The sequence below is a fragment of the Pleurodeles waltl genome, chromosome 9 (assembly GCF_031143425.1).
Source record: "Pleurodeles waltl isolate 20211129_DDA chromosome 9, aPleWal1.hap1.20221129, whole genome shotgun sequence".
NCBI lineage: Eukaryota > Metazoa > Chordata > Amphibia > Caudata > Salamandridae > Pleurodeles > Pleurodeles waltl.
This window is the reverse complement of record NC_090448.1, coordinates 317,506,972-317,523,482: the sequence shown is the minus strand read 5'-3', so window position 1 is coordinate 317,523,482 and position 16,511 is coordinate 317,506,972.

Sequence of the window (16,511 nt, the reverse complement as noted above, 5' to 3'; positions counted from 1 at the left end):
ACTCCTCATGGAATTCCACATAATTTCACGTAATTTTGAAGTATATTAAAGTAATTACATGACAGCAAATTACATGAGTTATGCCCACCCCTACTTAGAACCAAGCATACACACCCACAAACCTTAACACCCACACCTCTATTGTGTGATATGCCTCTCAAATACTCCAATATTGCCCATTGTACCAGTCACTGTTTAGTGCAGGGGAACTTGGCATTCACTTTAGGCTCAATGGGCCAGATGTACGAAAGAATAGCAACTTGCAAATCGGTCGCAAACTGGTTTGCAAATGGAAAAACGGCCGTTAGCCATGTACGAAAGCCAGATGCAAACCAGAAATAATGAAGCAACTGAATTGCAAGTTGCTATTTTAAGGAAACTGAAGTATCAAATAAGAAATAAGGAATCAGTAATAGCGACTCGCAAATGGGATGTTTGAGATTGTCGCGAATAGTTGCAATTTTGCCTGTTTGCTCATGCAGTTTACCACCAATTCAATCCATTAGTAACTTTGTGCAAACTATAATAACAGGCCCAGAATGCATCAGGGGTTTCAACAATGGCTGCCCTGTATGTGATAGCAAGGAGGATGCACATACTGGTTGCGCAGCAGAGAAGGAGGTGGAGACAAGAGTATTTTCAGAGTCATGTTGACCATATTTGACCAAACTGAGAAAGAGATAAATGACAAATACAGGCTCAGTAGCACTGTCATTTTGGAGTTAGTTGCCATTTTAAAGCACCCCATAGAAAGCAGTATTCTGCTCAGCAATTCAATTCCGCCCATGTCCATTTGCTGTGCTCGTTACACCTATTAGCAACTGGTAGTTATCAGGATGTGATAGCTGTAGCAGAGGGTGTCATAAAGTGCAGTTTCACGTTTCTTCCACTCTTTCCTTGATGCCATGCTCCTCAATATCCACCACCACATATACATGCCCAGGTATTATGAGGAAATGTGAAATACCAAATTGAGAATTTACTGGATTCCTAGATTTCCCCAGGTTCTATGGTGTATAGATGGGACACATGTACCCATATCTCCACCATTCAATCTTGAATACCTTTTTAGAAAGTAAAAAAATACGCATTCCCTCAATATACAAGGGGTGTGCAATGCACACAACATAGTCACTGACATCGTAGCACAATATCCAGGAAGTACCCATGACTCCTACATCTTCAGGCACAGCGGGATTTACAGACAACAAGAAAGTGGGGAGTTTGATGAAGGATACCTATTAGGTATTGACAAATAATGTAAATGGTGATATGTAAGTGCCCAATCCAGTGCTTAATTTGTAAATAAAAACATGCTGGTGCTGAAAGCCCTCCTCTTAAACACGCGGCTGCTGCAATTAAATGTGCGAACACGGAATACTGACGCAGCGTAATCCTGAAGCCATCTCGAGCCTCTTTAATTCGTTTAAAGCCACTCCCTGCCCTTCAGCTCACTCTTGCAGCTTTCTGCTTTCTCCTCTCCTATTGTGACTCTTTTTCGTTTTTCTCTTCCTCCGTCTTTCCTATATATATTTTTTGCTCGCAGCAAATGCTTAGTGCTGAATAATAAGCGCTGGCCCTCATAAATAAGTGCCGGTGCTCAGCACCAGAAACAACAAGCACAAATTAAGCACTGGTCCAATCCACAAAAAATGTAGTTGACTCATGTTTTTCTGTGTTTCAGGTGACAGTGCGTATGCCCTACGTCCCTGAATCCTCACACCCTACTTGTCTCCCACCACCCAAAATGAAAGGCGATACAACACTGCACATCTTCGCACCAAGACTGTGATAGACAGGACATTCAGATTTCTGAAATCTTGATTTTGCTTCCTCCATAAGAGTGGAGGCGCCTTGCAATACAGACCAGAAACCTCTTGAAAGATTGTTGTTACGTGTGCCATCTGACACAGCATTGCCTGCAGGAGATGGCTACACTGTGGTGTCTGATTCGGATACAGAGGAAGAGGATCCTAGTCCATCTGTACAGCAGCCAAGAGAGGAGAGTGGAGCTGTGGAGGGGAGAAGGTGTAGGGACCACATTGCTACACAATATTTCATAAGGAAAGACATACTCAAATCCACAACAGTGGTTTTAAAAAATTGAACCACACTTGATTGATTGCTCAAAGTAAAACTACCTTCACTGGCATGTGTTAACAAACAGTTGACAGACAAGCTGTCATTCTCAATAATTCTGACACCATGTTGTCCACATTTAGGGTGGTTACAGCATCAACAACAAAAAGCAAATAAACATCTCCCCTCCTTGATTGGTGCCTCACATTTATTTTGTCGAAGTGCGACGGGTATGTGAAGTGTCACTATGTTGAGGTGCAGGAGTGCGACTGCTACTGCATTGCAGCACACGTGCATCTATGGCAGAGATGCTGCTGATGCTGGAAACTCACTATCGGGAGCCTCTGCAGCCACCCCACTAGCAATATGTGCTGTCTGAGTTGCCTCCGTTGCTGCTGTTATCTGGTCAAGGACCCTCAAAACATCACCACTGAATTGACCCAGCTCTACATGTAGCGTCAGAGTACGCTTGGATAGTGTACTGGATGCCTGTGTTAGTCTCACAATGGCCCTGGTCATCGCATACATGCGCAAAGCACTGGTCTTCTCCCTGTGCCTTTGAATGCTCCTGTCCTCTGACATCTCAGTGCACAGTTCTTCTAGGGCACCTGTAAGTTGTTCCATTTTTGTGTCCATTCAGAACTTATTATCTGCCAACTGATTGGCCAATCTGCTAAACACCGCTGCTATGGACTGTTGCACTGCCTGCAATCTGTGATTGACCATCTTCATCTGTTTGTGCTGCAGGCGCTGAACCTGCAGCATCGATGCCTCAAGCCCAGCATACACGGACTGATGTTCGGCAGACACCTGAGACCCAGAAGCCTGTGACGTCTGATGGCACCTATGGGCATGCAGAGTGGAGCACTGCTGTGGGGACATGACAACTGGCTAAGGGTTGCAGTGGGTGGTTGCATGGTATTCTTACCTTCTACTGATTGTGGCTGTGCTAAGAAAGACACATTGCTGGAGTAGGCATAAGATGTAGTTGGAAGACTCTCAAGCACTAATGTATCTTCTTCCACCATCTGTTTCTGTTCTTCACCCTCATCTGTTGGGCCTCCGATGTCTTCCTCTGGTGCATCTAATTGGGTAATGGAGATGCCATTAAAAACATTATGAGTCCAACATTATTATTGTTTGTACATAATTATTCCATACATTACTGACAATGACTACACTGTTTCTGTCTCTGACTACAATTCCCATAATGCACCTTGTGGGATATTTGGCACATGGAATTAACCCATCCTGATATGTATGTTTCCCTTTTTTTTACATGCATGTGGACAGCAGTTTTTACAGTCAGATATGTACCCATAATGAAAGTGTTGCACTTACTTTGTGATAGTACAGAGCAGACGTATTCATGTTGCCAAATCCAACAACAGCCTCTAATACCAGCGTGCTCTCTCCATTTCCTTCAGTATCGTGGGTGAAGGTGCAGTAGAGGGTCCATCTCTTGTGGCCTGGGAGTCTCTCAGGTATGTTGCAATCTCTTCCTTTGTTCGGTAATGGAGGTCGTACCACCTCTTGCAAATTTCTTTAACTGAGCACTCTGCCACAACCCACAGCATTTATCTTCTGCTTCAACCCCTTCCTTATCTTGTGTTTCTGTGTCTCTGGTACATTCATGGATCCTGGCCAAACAGGAGGTCATGGTTGTTACAACATTCCTCAGTGACGATTTCCAGTTCCTGATTTGAAAACTTAAGTTTTCTTTTCCTCCCCATTGCCTCCTTCCACTGCTCCTGGTTGGCCATTCCTGGTTTTGAGGGACTGGTGTTTTGGCTCCTCAGTTCACTGACTGTACTCACCAGCTCTCAAGACCTCTATGTGATTCTCATTCTGGCTGCTGGAATCATGAACTTCCTGTTTCAGGGGTCATCTACCTTAACCAGGAAGCAGAATCTCAATTTGTTGATGCTGTCCCTATTTGCGATCGCATTCACCATTTGCGATCAAATAGGTAATCGCTAAATATGCTTTCTTATTTTGCGAAGCGACTCATTTCCAAGTTGATAATTCCACCTAGCCACCTATCGTACATGCGATTTAATGATTTCCTAAGTGCCTATTACAAAAAATCGCACTTAGAAAATTGCTAAATGCTTGTTTCGTACATCTGGCCCAATGCTCTTCCCTTGGTTTGCAGGACCTGTTGAATCTCTCATTGAGATTTGAGGCATTTAATGCACACCACAAAACAAGTCATCAGTTTTTGAACAACCTTAGTCTACATCAAAGGCAGTCACCCAGTAGAGTATTAAACTGTTAGAAATTATATTGAGGCAATTTGACTTTTACAGCATCCCTCCTAAAAGCGCATGTAAACAATATAAAAAATACGACATCTAATTTCACATATGCCAACTTTAATGTCTATCTGATTTGGCTTTCCCAGTCCTGCACCACACAGGGTGCTTATGAGTGTTTTCTTTTAACTCCTTTCTGATTTGAGAATGTCAGTACATACCCTCACAACCCTGCTTCCCATTCTCTTCTCAGCTGTAGATGATATTCTGACTATTCCATTCGACCTCAAACCACCCACTCAAACACACATACACACACACACATGTAGACACACACACACATACACAATTATATGTGCTCCATTATCTGCTTTTTAGATTTTTCTTATTTTATTTTCTTGTGCCTCTATTCTTCTGTTTTTATGGGGCGAGCGCAAAACGCTCTGCCCCGTGTTTTAATCGCTCTTTGGGCTTATAACCACACCCATCTCACATCAGTCACTATCATTGGTTCGTGGGCTTGCCTTTTAAATTCCGCTTGCTTTCATTAGTGAAAGCATGCACACGTCATGCCTTTTCCGGTGTCTAGCCCTCCTCGAGCACACTGACCAACTACTGGAAACATACGAGGCTCGATGTTTTCCATACGGTTTCTGAACTACTTTTTCTAGTTTTTTAGCAGAGCGATCTCGCTGGGCAGTAGTCGAGCAGTTTGCATGACATCGAGCCTGTTACATAGGAAATTGCACTTTTGCCAGTTACATAGATAATTGCACTTTTGCCAGTTACATGGATAATTGCACTTTTGCTGATAGGTTTCACTGCGCGTGAACTTTTATTTCCCTTTGTGTGCTGCTTTGCGCTGATGGCGGCAGTCGGCTCGCTTATGTGAAACTTTTACTTTTCAGTTTATATGGCAAGAAAAGTACGGTTAGTTATGTGAAACTGTTTCACTTTTCATTTTCAATTTATGTGGCAAGAAAAGTCAGGTTAGGAGTTTACAATGCAAATAGCTCTAACTCGAGCAAACGCGAGACCCACTGTATTGTAAATGCTTATTTGTTCATGTTTCTTGCTCTAGTTTTTGATCAGCCATTCTTTATCTCCTTTTATGCTTAGATGTACTTTTGCAGTAATATACTTCTGAAATTACCAAGTTGAAACCCATAACCACCTTATCAGTTTTGGCTGAGATCCTAGAAAAAAGTTTGCAGTCAACTTCAATGCCACCTGGATTCCCATAAGGGTCTCGCACCAAAACAATCAATCAATCAATCAATCATTTGTTTATGAAGCACTGCCCTTCACCCATGGGGGCATTCAGCTGTTGAGGTTCCACAAGTCTCAGTCAAAAAGCCAGGTCTTGAGTCCCCTTCTGAATTCTGCCAGACAGGGTGCTCTTCGTAGGTGGATGGGTAGGTCATTCCAGGATTTGGCGGCGAGGTAGGATAAGGAAGGACCTCTGCTGTGGCTTTGGAGGATGCAGGTGGTGTGCAAGGGCTAAGTAGGCAGAGGGAAGGTGTCTTGTGGGTTGGTGGAAGTTCAGGCAGTGGTTGAGGTATGCTGCTCCCTGGTTGTGCAGGGCCTTGTAGGTGTGTGGGGCATTGTAGGTGTGTGTCAGAATCTTGAACTAGCATGTCTTCTGGATGGGGAGCCAATGGAGGTTCCTGAGGTGGGACGTGATGTGGGTCTGCTTGGGGAGGTTGAGGATGTGTCTGGCTGGTGCGACTGTATGGTCTGGAGTCTCTTGACAATAATGCGGATTGAGGCATATGCATGGTATGAGGTTGCATTTCTTGTCTTCTGGGATGATGGTCTTACACTATTGAAAAGGAGATGCCACCTTTCTGGAACTTCTGGACCTTTAACACAGTAGACCACTGTGTACAATAATGAATTGCAAGATGTTAATGGCAGGGACATTGAGGTATACCATGTAGTGGTTCACTTAATTTTAGGAAGATAGGACACAACAAGTAAATAGTGGCTACTTCTTTCCACAGACAGTGGCTACTGATTGTGGAATGTCTCAAGGTTCACTACTCTCTCTGGTCTTTTTAAACATTTATCTCAAAACCTCTTTGACTTCTTTATGGGTAGTCAATTGTGTAATCAATCCTATGGTGTTGACATATGTCGATATTAGTTTTTCAGATTACTCTTTCCCAGAAAAGATGTGTAGCTTATCTTTCATAACACTGATCTCTGGCTCACTGCCAGCATTTTGCTGCTTAATAGCTCCAAATCAGTGTCATTGTAGGTGAAAAAGGCAGAGCCATACTTTCTGCCCTCAAGACTCCATAAAATCTTTGGCCTTGAATTCATTAAGGCCAAAAAAGTAAAAAACATAAAAATGTTTTAGTATGCGAAGGCTATGTTGTGCCCATAGTTGGGGCACAGGAAAATTAAAATCCATCTTACCCTATCTACCAAACATTTATCAGCCCCTTGTGGTTCATGGTCAGACTATGGCAATATCCTTTACTGTAGTACATTTTGAAAAAACATCCTTGGGCGTGTCTAAGATGGTGCTCATGTGAGAGCGTTTTCTCGGAGTTCCGCAGCCCCCATTCTGATTCGAGGCAGATGCTGTGCTCCTCCGGGACTCTTCCTGGCTGACATAGAAAATGGAGAAGTGCCAGAACACAGGTGGTGGAGACTGAGTGTGTCTCGACCCAAGCAGACCTCATTATGGAGCACAGAGCTGGAAACGTCTCGGGCGGCCGAGTAGCTAAGTTGGCAACCACCATGAGAATTTGGGCCTGAACTTTTCGGGCGGCACTAGTCGGTCACTGGTGTCATCTCCTTCCATCAGGACTCCATGGCAAACGGCGCACCTTCTTGCAGGGAGTGGGCCCCTGGAGATATTACCCTACACCTCTGTGGCCCTATACATCCCAGTGGCCAGATGTCTGTGCTGGCCTGGAGCCGTCCGCTATGGCCACATGCCTCCAGATGAAATTGGCCTCATTTTCATGGTTATGGCACAGCCTGGGACACTCTTGCACGGGTGACCTGGACAACTGGGTGAATCCACTTTCCCACCCTCAGCCTACCCTCAAGCTGCTTCCACCGATGCTGTCACCCAGAGGCAGCTGATGCCCCACATGACTGCTGCACCTGAAGACTGTGAGCATATGGACCCCGAGGTAAGTGGCGGGCCTCGTGTGCATTGCACTTCCACCTGCACCATCCCTCACCGCAGGAGAGCTATTCTAGGACCCTTGCTGCCTCACTTGAAGGAACACTATAAGGCAGAAAGAATGGCCCCAGGAGCTTGCTGTGAATGGGCATTATCGTGGAGGACCCGGGGACCTGCGGGCGCAAGCGAGGCCAAGTTGGAGAATCTACCTCTTTAATTAAGGCCAAATTTTGACGTGCATGGGCCCTCTTTTCTTGGCCTGGATGGTGCTGCAGCAGCTCATAGTGAGACATTTGGGCCCGTGTGTTTAATTATATGGACAGCGGACTCCCTTTCGCACTACTGTGGGTGGGCTGACACCGCTTCGAATGCTCATCCCCAGGCGCTACTTGACCTCCAGTTTGGTTGTATACACCAATTCCATGCCTCAAAGCAACAAACTAGAAAGGGCATCAAACGCGGTGGTAGCCGTGCTTGTGCCTGTGATGCTTCTTTAGGCCCTCCATTGACTACAGTATACCTTGCTTTATAAGAATATGGTGGGGACACAGACTCCTGAGTGACTATATGATATCTGATACCAGCAGGTACCACAAGGACTTTGTCAAGCCTCCTCACTATTGAGACTGGGACCCCACTCACAGCATTGCTATGACCTCGCAACGCACCACAAAAATGGATACCACCCTTAAAGACATATTCGCTAAAACGCCGGCAAAGAAGTCAGACCAGAACGGAGAAGCTCCCCTGCCCACATCAATTCCAGCTGAAACGACGACTGCGAGCTCCCATGGGGATGCACCGGTAACAAGGGCATTTTTGGAAAACCTCTTTGGGACCCTCAGGGAGGATATCGTGGCACTCAAGCAAGACTTAGCAACTGACTTGAAGGAAATCAGGCAGGACCTTGGCAACTTGGGGCAACAAGTAGACACTGGAACAAACCAACTATCCTGAGCTGGAGCTGAACGAGCACCATGAGGAACTTCTTGAGCTACAAGACAAAAACATGGAGCTTCAGTACCTGCTGGAAGATCTCTATAATAGGTCAAGGCTCTCTAATTACCGTATAAAGGGTACTACAGGCAACATCTGGAAAGTTGGAGTACTGTTTTATTTACCTGTTTCGCTATGTGGCCCTGGAACTTGCGGATGAGGATATTGTTCTTGTTCGGACCCATAGGGCAGGCTACCCAGCTCACTCCCCAGGACAGTGACACGACACTCACCTGCCTACACTACTTTCGGCAAAAAGAGACCATCATGTCTGCCGTGCATGACAAAAATGGCCTTCCTTTGACAAACTTTCCTGCATGAAAGAGGGATAAAGTACAAGCGGGGACAACATTTCTGGCTTTAATTTGTCTGGTACAATGAAACACGGAATATTCTATTCTAACTTTAGAATAAGCGCGTTCACTGTTGGATACAGTGCCTTTCCAAGGAGGACCCCTTGCTCACTCACCTTCACGGCGTTTCATACCCTCCTCCAGAACCGCGCCATTCTACACGCCCAAAGAAGGAAAAAAGTAATAAACCCTGTGAATCAGAGAGCCGCAATGAAAGGGTGGCGCTGCTACGCCAATTGCAACACCGAGACAATGCATTGGATCTGGACAGTGAGCATTAACAGGCTGGAAGATCAGCTGCAGTTTAAATATCGACAAACAGATGAGTGCTGGTCCCCCCACTCTTGGGGGCCCAGTACTCCCATTGTCTGTAGCCAACATGGGCCGGGGAAGATCTCCCCACATAACTGTTACTGTCTGCTGGTGGTGGTGCTCCATTTTTATACCACATGGGAGCTATGTTATGACTAGTTGTTGATGACATGGACCCTCAGGTTTTGGTTATCTGTTTTTCCAGGCGGGTAACTTGTTTGTTGAACTGTTTCTTCTTTTCCTCCCCCTCCTTACCAACCAGCAACCTATGACCTTTCCTAAATAATGCAGACACAACACCAGAGCCCAACCTACAAGGGGCATATATATGCCTCCTTGCCCTCTCTGCCCTTGCTGGCTTCATCATACTCACTTAACAATGATCAATATAATCAGCCTAAAAGTCAGAGGTCTTAATGCCCCAGTGAAATGCCTCCTTTCCTTTCTCAGGGATGCTAAATGCGACACCTGCCTCATACATGAAACTCATTTGCTTAAAGTAGACTGGAAGTGCCTACGCTTCGGTCAGTTTGACCGCCAATACTTCTCCTCGGGACAGGGGAAGAAGGTGGGGTGGCAACCCTCCAAGCTACTCACTTCCCAGGGAGGGTGGCACAAACACAGGATGAGCCCTGGGGCGGACTGTTATCGCTATGCATCGACCTGAAGGTTTACACATTCATGTTGGCAAACCTCTATGTCCCAAATGACCACCAGGAAACTTTCCTTAATGATGCATGAGGCCGCGTCCTAACTACATAAACACAGAACAACAAATGTGCCCTTCTGTAGAAAAGCAGTCCTATTTTGGCTGTGCTACCTACTTTTGTTGGGAAATTCCTCAATTACGGGTGTGCTTCTAACTTCTGGTGTGCCACTGTTGCATGAACACAAGCATTTGCTAAAAAGTACGGAATGGCCTCACCCACGCCTTTAGTGCTACTGGCACCCGGATGAACACAATGCAACTTGCAACAATTACAGTACTCTTCAAACTCTGTAAGGATCCTAGGTACTGTTCCCCCTATTGTCCCATCTCATTACTTAACGTGGACATCAAGATTTTTTCAGGTGTTTTAGCTCATTGACTTGCCCCCCATAGACGAGGCCTAGTGGTCTCAGACCAGATTTATCCCCCAGAAAGATTGTAGCGATAACACAAAGCATATCTGCCATCTCTTCGAGAAAAATCAGCATTCCCGTATTCCGGCCCTTCTCCTCTCCATAGATGCAGAGAAGGCTTTTGACTGGGTACATTGGCCGTATCTTTATGCAGTGTTGACAGGGTTTGGCTTCGGTTCACGGTTCTGCAAGTGGATCTAGTGTAGTTACACCTCTCCTAAAGCAATGGTGAGGGTTAACTGGCTCCTGTCCTGACCCTTTAATATATCCAGAGGCACCCCCCAGGGTAGCCCCTAGTCTCCCTTGTTGTTTGCCCGCCTTATATATAGAACCCTCAACTGAAAGGATTCGCAACAATCCAGCCATTGCTGGTATGCCCATGGGAGGCAGGAAACACAAGGCAGCACTGTACGCTGATGATATGCTAATGGTTCAGTCTAATTCGTATGAATCTCTGCCTGCAGTGATCAGCGAACTAGCGCACTTTGGGTTGGCTTCAGGCTTCAGAACTAACTGCCACAAATCCTCTGCACTAAACCTCACTATTCCAAAGGCTGATCAGGCCCAACTGGAGAGTAGATTCCCACTTACATGGGCTGCACAAGGAGTAGGGTACCTGAGTCTGCAGATACACTCTACACCTGGCCGATGTTGAGCACAACTATGCAACAACCTTGAGGACCACATGTTCCAATTTATCTATATGGGGTGGATAGGGACTCTCTTGGCTGCGATGTTTAGCGGCTGTTAAGATGACACTTTATCGAAAAATTCTCTACATCATGCAAAGTCTGCCACAGGTAATTGGCAAAATACAACCTCTTATTGAGAACTTCATATGGATTAGAAGGAAGGCACGAATGGTCAAGAGGCCGGCGTACCTACCTCAGTCTGAGGGGGGATTTGGGATTCCTAATCTCTCATGCTACTATCAGGCAAAGCAGCTGCATTATATGGTCGAGTGGTCCAGGCCTAGCACCGAAAAACATTAGTGTTTTATAGACCAAGCAGTGGCACCCATTCATATTTGGAAGTCACCCTGGCTTCCGAAAAACATCGGCCAGTGGGGGTTTATATTTCACTGGTACTCTGGGCCACATTGGGAGCCTGGGACAAGGTGCAAGTCCGCCAGACACTTTCCACACCCAGTTCACCCCAAACACTCATCATAGGAAACCCAGACTTTCCTCCAGCACTTCAAGGATCTGCGTTTACTACATGGCAAGATGCCAGCTGCAAAAGGGTGGGAGAAGTGTTTGATATCGATGGCCTCATGGAATTCACCCAGACTCAGTCTGCGTACAGTCTCCCATCCACTGCTCATTGGCAGTACACTGCCGTTCACCACTGAGTATCCCAACCTCTAATTCACCCCATGCCAGTAGACCTATCATGCCATGGCTTCTTACTCACTCCTCAGATACATGACTAATTTCCAATATATACACCTTCCCCAATGCACCGCAAACACCCTTAAAAACACCTGCACAACGGTGGTGGTAGTCAGAATGCGAACACATATTTATCACCAAAGAACGGCATGACTTCCTCCATCATGCATGTGCTTTTGCCCACAGTACTTCCAGCAAAGGAATGTTTCTTAAAATTGTGCATTATTGGTACTATGTGCTGGCTAGGGTTGCCCAATGGAAAGGGGACGAAGACAGTGCATGTTGGAAGCCCTGCTGACTGACAGGCACCCTCATGCATATTCTTAGGCAATGCCCCAAAATAAGCTCCTTCTGGACTGAGGTGTTGGCAGCTTTGGATGAGATGTATGACACTGACCTGCCCAGACTCCCTAGCTACATCTTGCTGGGAGTTCCGAACTCACTGATGTTCTCCTTAAAATTGGCGAAAGTGTGGCCCATTACTTGAGTGGTTGGAGCTGTCAAACAAATCTTGCTTTCCCGTTGGTGCTCAGGTGCAATCCCAACGCGGCTGGAATGGCAGCATAAACAGTGGGAACTCTTGGAATTTGAGAAATTGACAGGTGTGATGACAAACATGTTACCACATTTTTATAAGACATCAGGGTCATGCTTATGGTACCTGTCGGACAAATTTATTGAACTGACTTTCCCGACATACCAGGGGGTCCTCGGTCTGACACATCCTGACCACATGCCTACTTGAACAATAGATAACTTATTGTCCTCTGCCTCTCTTCCTTCCCACCTTTTTTATGAGTTGCACATTATGGGGGTCATTCCGACCCTGGCGGTCATAGACCGCCAGGGCCGGGGACCGCGGATGCACCGCCAACAGGCTGGCGGTGCATCCAGGCCAATTCTGACCGCGGCGGTAAAGCCGCGGTCAGAAAAGGGAAACCAGCGGTTTCCCGCCGGTTTTCCCCTGGCCTGAAGAATCCTCCATGGCGGCGCTGCAGGCAGCGCCGCCATGGGGATTCCGACCCCCTTCCCGCCAGCCTGGTTCTGGCGGTTTTGACCGCCAGAACCTGGCTGGCGGGAACGGGTGTTGTGGGGCCCCTGGGGGCCCCTGCAGTGCCCATGCCAATGGCATGGGCACTGCAGGGGCCCCCTAACAGGGCCCCACAAAGATTTTCAGTGTCTGCATAGCAGACACTGAAAATCGCGACGGGTGCAACTGCACCCGTCGCACCCTTTCCACTCCGCCGGCTCCATTCGGAGCCGGCATCCCCGTGGAAGGGGGTTTCCCGCTGGGCGGGCGGGCGGCCTTCTGGCGGTCGCCCGCCAGCCCAGCGGGAAACTCAGAATGACCGCCGCGGTCTTTTGACCGCGGTACGGTCTTCTGGCGGTTCCTGCTTGGCGGGCGGCGGGAGCCGCCCGCCAAGATTGGAATGACCCCCTATGTCTAGCCTCTCCTAGGCTGTCAGTACACCCCTATACCCCTCTCCTCCACCCCAAAAGTCCTCCCTTCAGTATCTTCCTGGTTACCTCTCCTGTTCTCTCTCCACTGCTTCCCCACCGGCCAGTGGATGTAGGTGGGCCGGTTATTGTACCCTAGTGTTTGAATTAATATTAATAAAAAGATTTAAACCATAAAATACATCCTTACACTACAGAGAGCTCAATCTCTGGGCTAGAAATACGTGATAGTGCCTCAGCCACAAGACGATTCCTTAAATGATCTGCATGGCTGAGTGGAATCAGTTTACAGTGTGTTGCCTTACTTATGCTGACACAACCTAGTTCCCATGAGTTTTGGTTCCAGAATATCCAAAGATACACCTACAAGGAGACTTCTCAGGTATAATCAATTGCTCTTAAAAGTCAGTTTCATACTCTTAGCTCCAAGGTTGGCTGATCATTTCTTATGCGAGCCCCAACATTTGGAATTCACTTCCACCTCATGTTAGATGCACCTCGCACTGCTGGAATTCAGGAGCAAGTTGTGCGTGGCCTAAATTTTCATTTTTGACCAGCATCAAGAGAACACTTCAAGGTACTGGTGCAAAAGAAGTGTAGACAGTCAGGTGGGATCCAATAATTCTGGCAAGCATTCACTGTAATAATAACCATTTATCTATTACTCGCCAATAACTCCGGGGATTAAATTAAATTCCCGGGGATTAAAATTATGTGTTAATATAATTTGTTAATATATAAATTAAATGTGATATTACAACATAGCATAAGCGTACTACTGCTACTGGTATCAGAAGATGGAAAGGCAAGGATAGTCCTCCCGGTTTTGAAACTTTGACCTACACATTTCCCACAGAGCTCTACAGCTGGAACTTAAACATTTAGCTATTTCATTGACTGTGTTTTGAGGAGCCAAGGTGTTATGAGACTCAGGCCCTCATTCTGACCCTGGCGGTTCCCTACCGCCAGGGCCAACGGGGGCGGGAGCACCGCCGACAGGCCGGCGGTGCTCCCTTGGTCATTCTGACCGCGGCGCTTTGGCCGCGGTCAGAACGGGAAAACCGGCGGTCTCCCGCCGGTTTTCCACTGACCCTTAGAATCCTCCAAGGCGGCGCAGCTCGCTGCGCCGCCGAGGGGATTCTGACACCCCCTACCGCCATCCTGTTCATGGCGGGAAAGCCGCCATGAACAGGATGGCGGTAGGGGGGGTCGCGGGGCCCCTGGGGGCCCCTGCCGTGCCCATGCCCATGGCATGGGCACGGCAGGGGCCCCCTAACAGGGCCCAACTAGGCTTTTCAGTGTCTGCGATGCAGACACTGAAAAGCGCGACGGGTGCTGCTGCACCTGTCGCACGCCTTCCACTCCGCCGGCTCGATTCCGAGCCGGCTTCCTTGTGGAAGGCGCTTTCCCGCTGGGCCGGCGGGCGATCTGAATCAGATCGCCCGCCGGCCCAGCGGGAAAGTCAGAATACCCCTCGCGGTCAATTGACCGCGGGGCGGTATTCAGGCGGATTCCGACGGGCGGGCGGCAACCGCCGCCCGCCTAGGTCGGAATGACCACCTCAGTGTCTGTGACCAGTGTTTGGCTGTGCCTGTATGTTTGTTCTCACCAAAGAAGGTGACACATGCTATAGTTGAGGGTGAGACTAATATACCTGTTTTCAGAAGTGTGAATATGGCTATGGCAGATTCACTTCTAGCCTCCTTTCCCTATGTAGCCTGAGAATCTCTTCAGCATGTTGTACCTAGCATTCTCTGGATGGGGCATCCATGCAGCCCATTCATCCAAACTTCCTTTAAAGCCTTATGAGAACACTCTATGAGAGTGTCACCCAACCCTGTGCCTCATGATCCGAGTGTAGACCTCCACAAGGTTCAATGAGCTCTACTGGTGTGGTTGGATCATTCAGTTTCTGACATGCTCTAGGATGACACAATCAGCCAGGTCTGCACTGTAAATGCAACCATGCCTCTGTCAGACAGGAAAGAAGCAGTATTTGCTCTCTCCTCCCCGTCCTACCAAAGATGAACAGCACACGCCTTCGTTCTTCTGTAAAAATGGCACCTGCCATGTACCAACTAGCCCAAGCATTACCTCACCAGATGCTGGATCTTTATTTAAATCCCATAACTCCCATCTGCTTGGTCCTTTAAACTATTCAATTACCAGTACCTTCTGGGGGGCTCTCGCTGACAGATTACATGCTCATTACCTGCACCTCCCCTTGATAAATGTGACTAATCCGTCCCAGGGAGTTCCGCAAGCTAGACGTTTGTGGTGTTTCCCTGGAGTTACTCCGAGCCACTTTAAAAGGTCCCCAAAGCCTTTCTAAATGGTAAAGCCCATGATTGCTAGAAGCAAAATGCATGACGGACTAAGGTAGCAATTGCAGGATTCAGATTGCCAAAGTAATGAGCTTTTCTTTCGCTTACTTGACAATATTTCTGTTGCACCTCACAGAATGCGGCAAAGAGAAAGCTCGAGGATTGCCATGACAAGTGAGCTAAATTGCAAACAAACAAAAAAACAAGAACCTTATCTGCAGAGAAAATACGATATAGGAAGTGAAGCACAGGAATGAATCAAATTAAACACACGTGTGCTGATTTGTGTGAGGGACCTGAGCTCCCTGCGATGAGACTGTGTGGAGGAGACCCTTGGACAACAGTGGTAAAAAAAGGCATGTTTTTAGGGCCGAGCGCCCAAGAGCTCTAGCCTGCTGTAATCTCTCTGTGGGCTTTAAACCACACCCACCACATGCCCATCCATTTCGTTGGTTCATGAGCTTGCCTTTTAAATAGCTTGATTTCATTTGTAAAAGGCATGCATTCGTCATACCTTTTCTAGTGTTCAGCCCTCATCGAGCTCACCGGCCATCTACTGAAAACATAGGAGGCTCCATGTTTTCAGCATGGTTTCTGGACTACTTTTTCGTTTTATTTCCTACGTTTTGCAATCTCGCTGCACATTTGCTGATACGTTTGGCTGCGAGTAAACTTCTGTTTCGTTTTGAGTGCTCCTTCATGCTCATGATGTGGCGTTTTAAATCAGCTCACCTATATAAAACTGTATCACTTTTCATTTTCATTTTATGTGGCAATAAAAGTCTGGTTAGAACTTTACGACTCTAATAGCTCTAAGTCGAGCAAATGTGAGACCCATTGCATTGCAAATGCTTGTTTCTATTGCTCTTAGGTTAAGATAACATCTTTAAACAAGCTACTGCATTTTGAATTACTTGATGCCTGTACTGTGCTCCTGAGTTGATGTGAAAATTTGATGTATCTATTACTGTGAAATGTTAACAATGCCCCATTAGTCGAGACGCTTTCTCTCATTTGACTTGGCAGTGCCCAAGTATATCTGCTTTTGGTACGAGGGAGATGGCCTGCTGGTGGATATT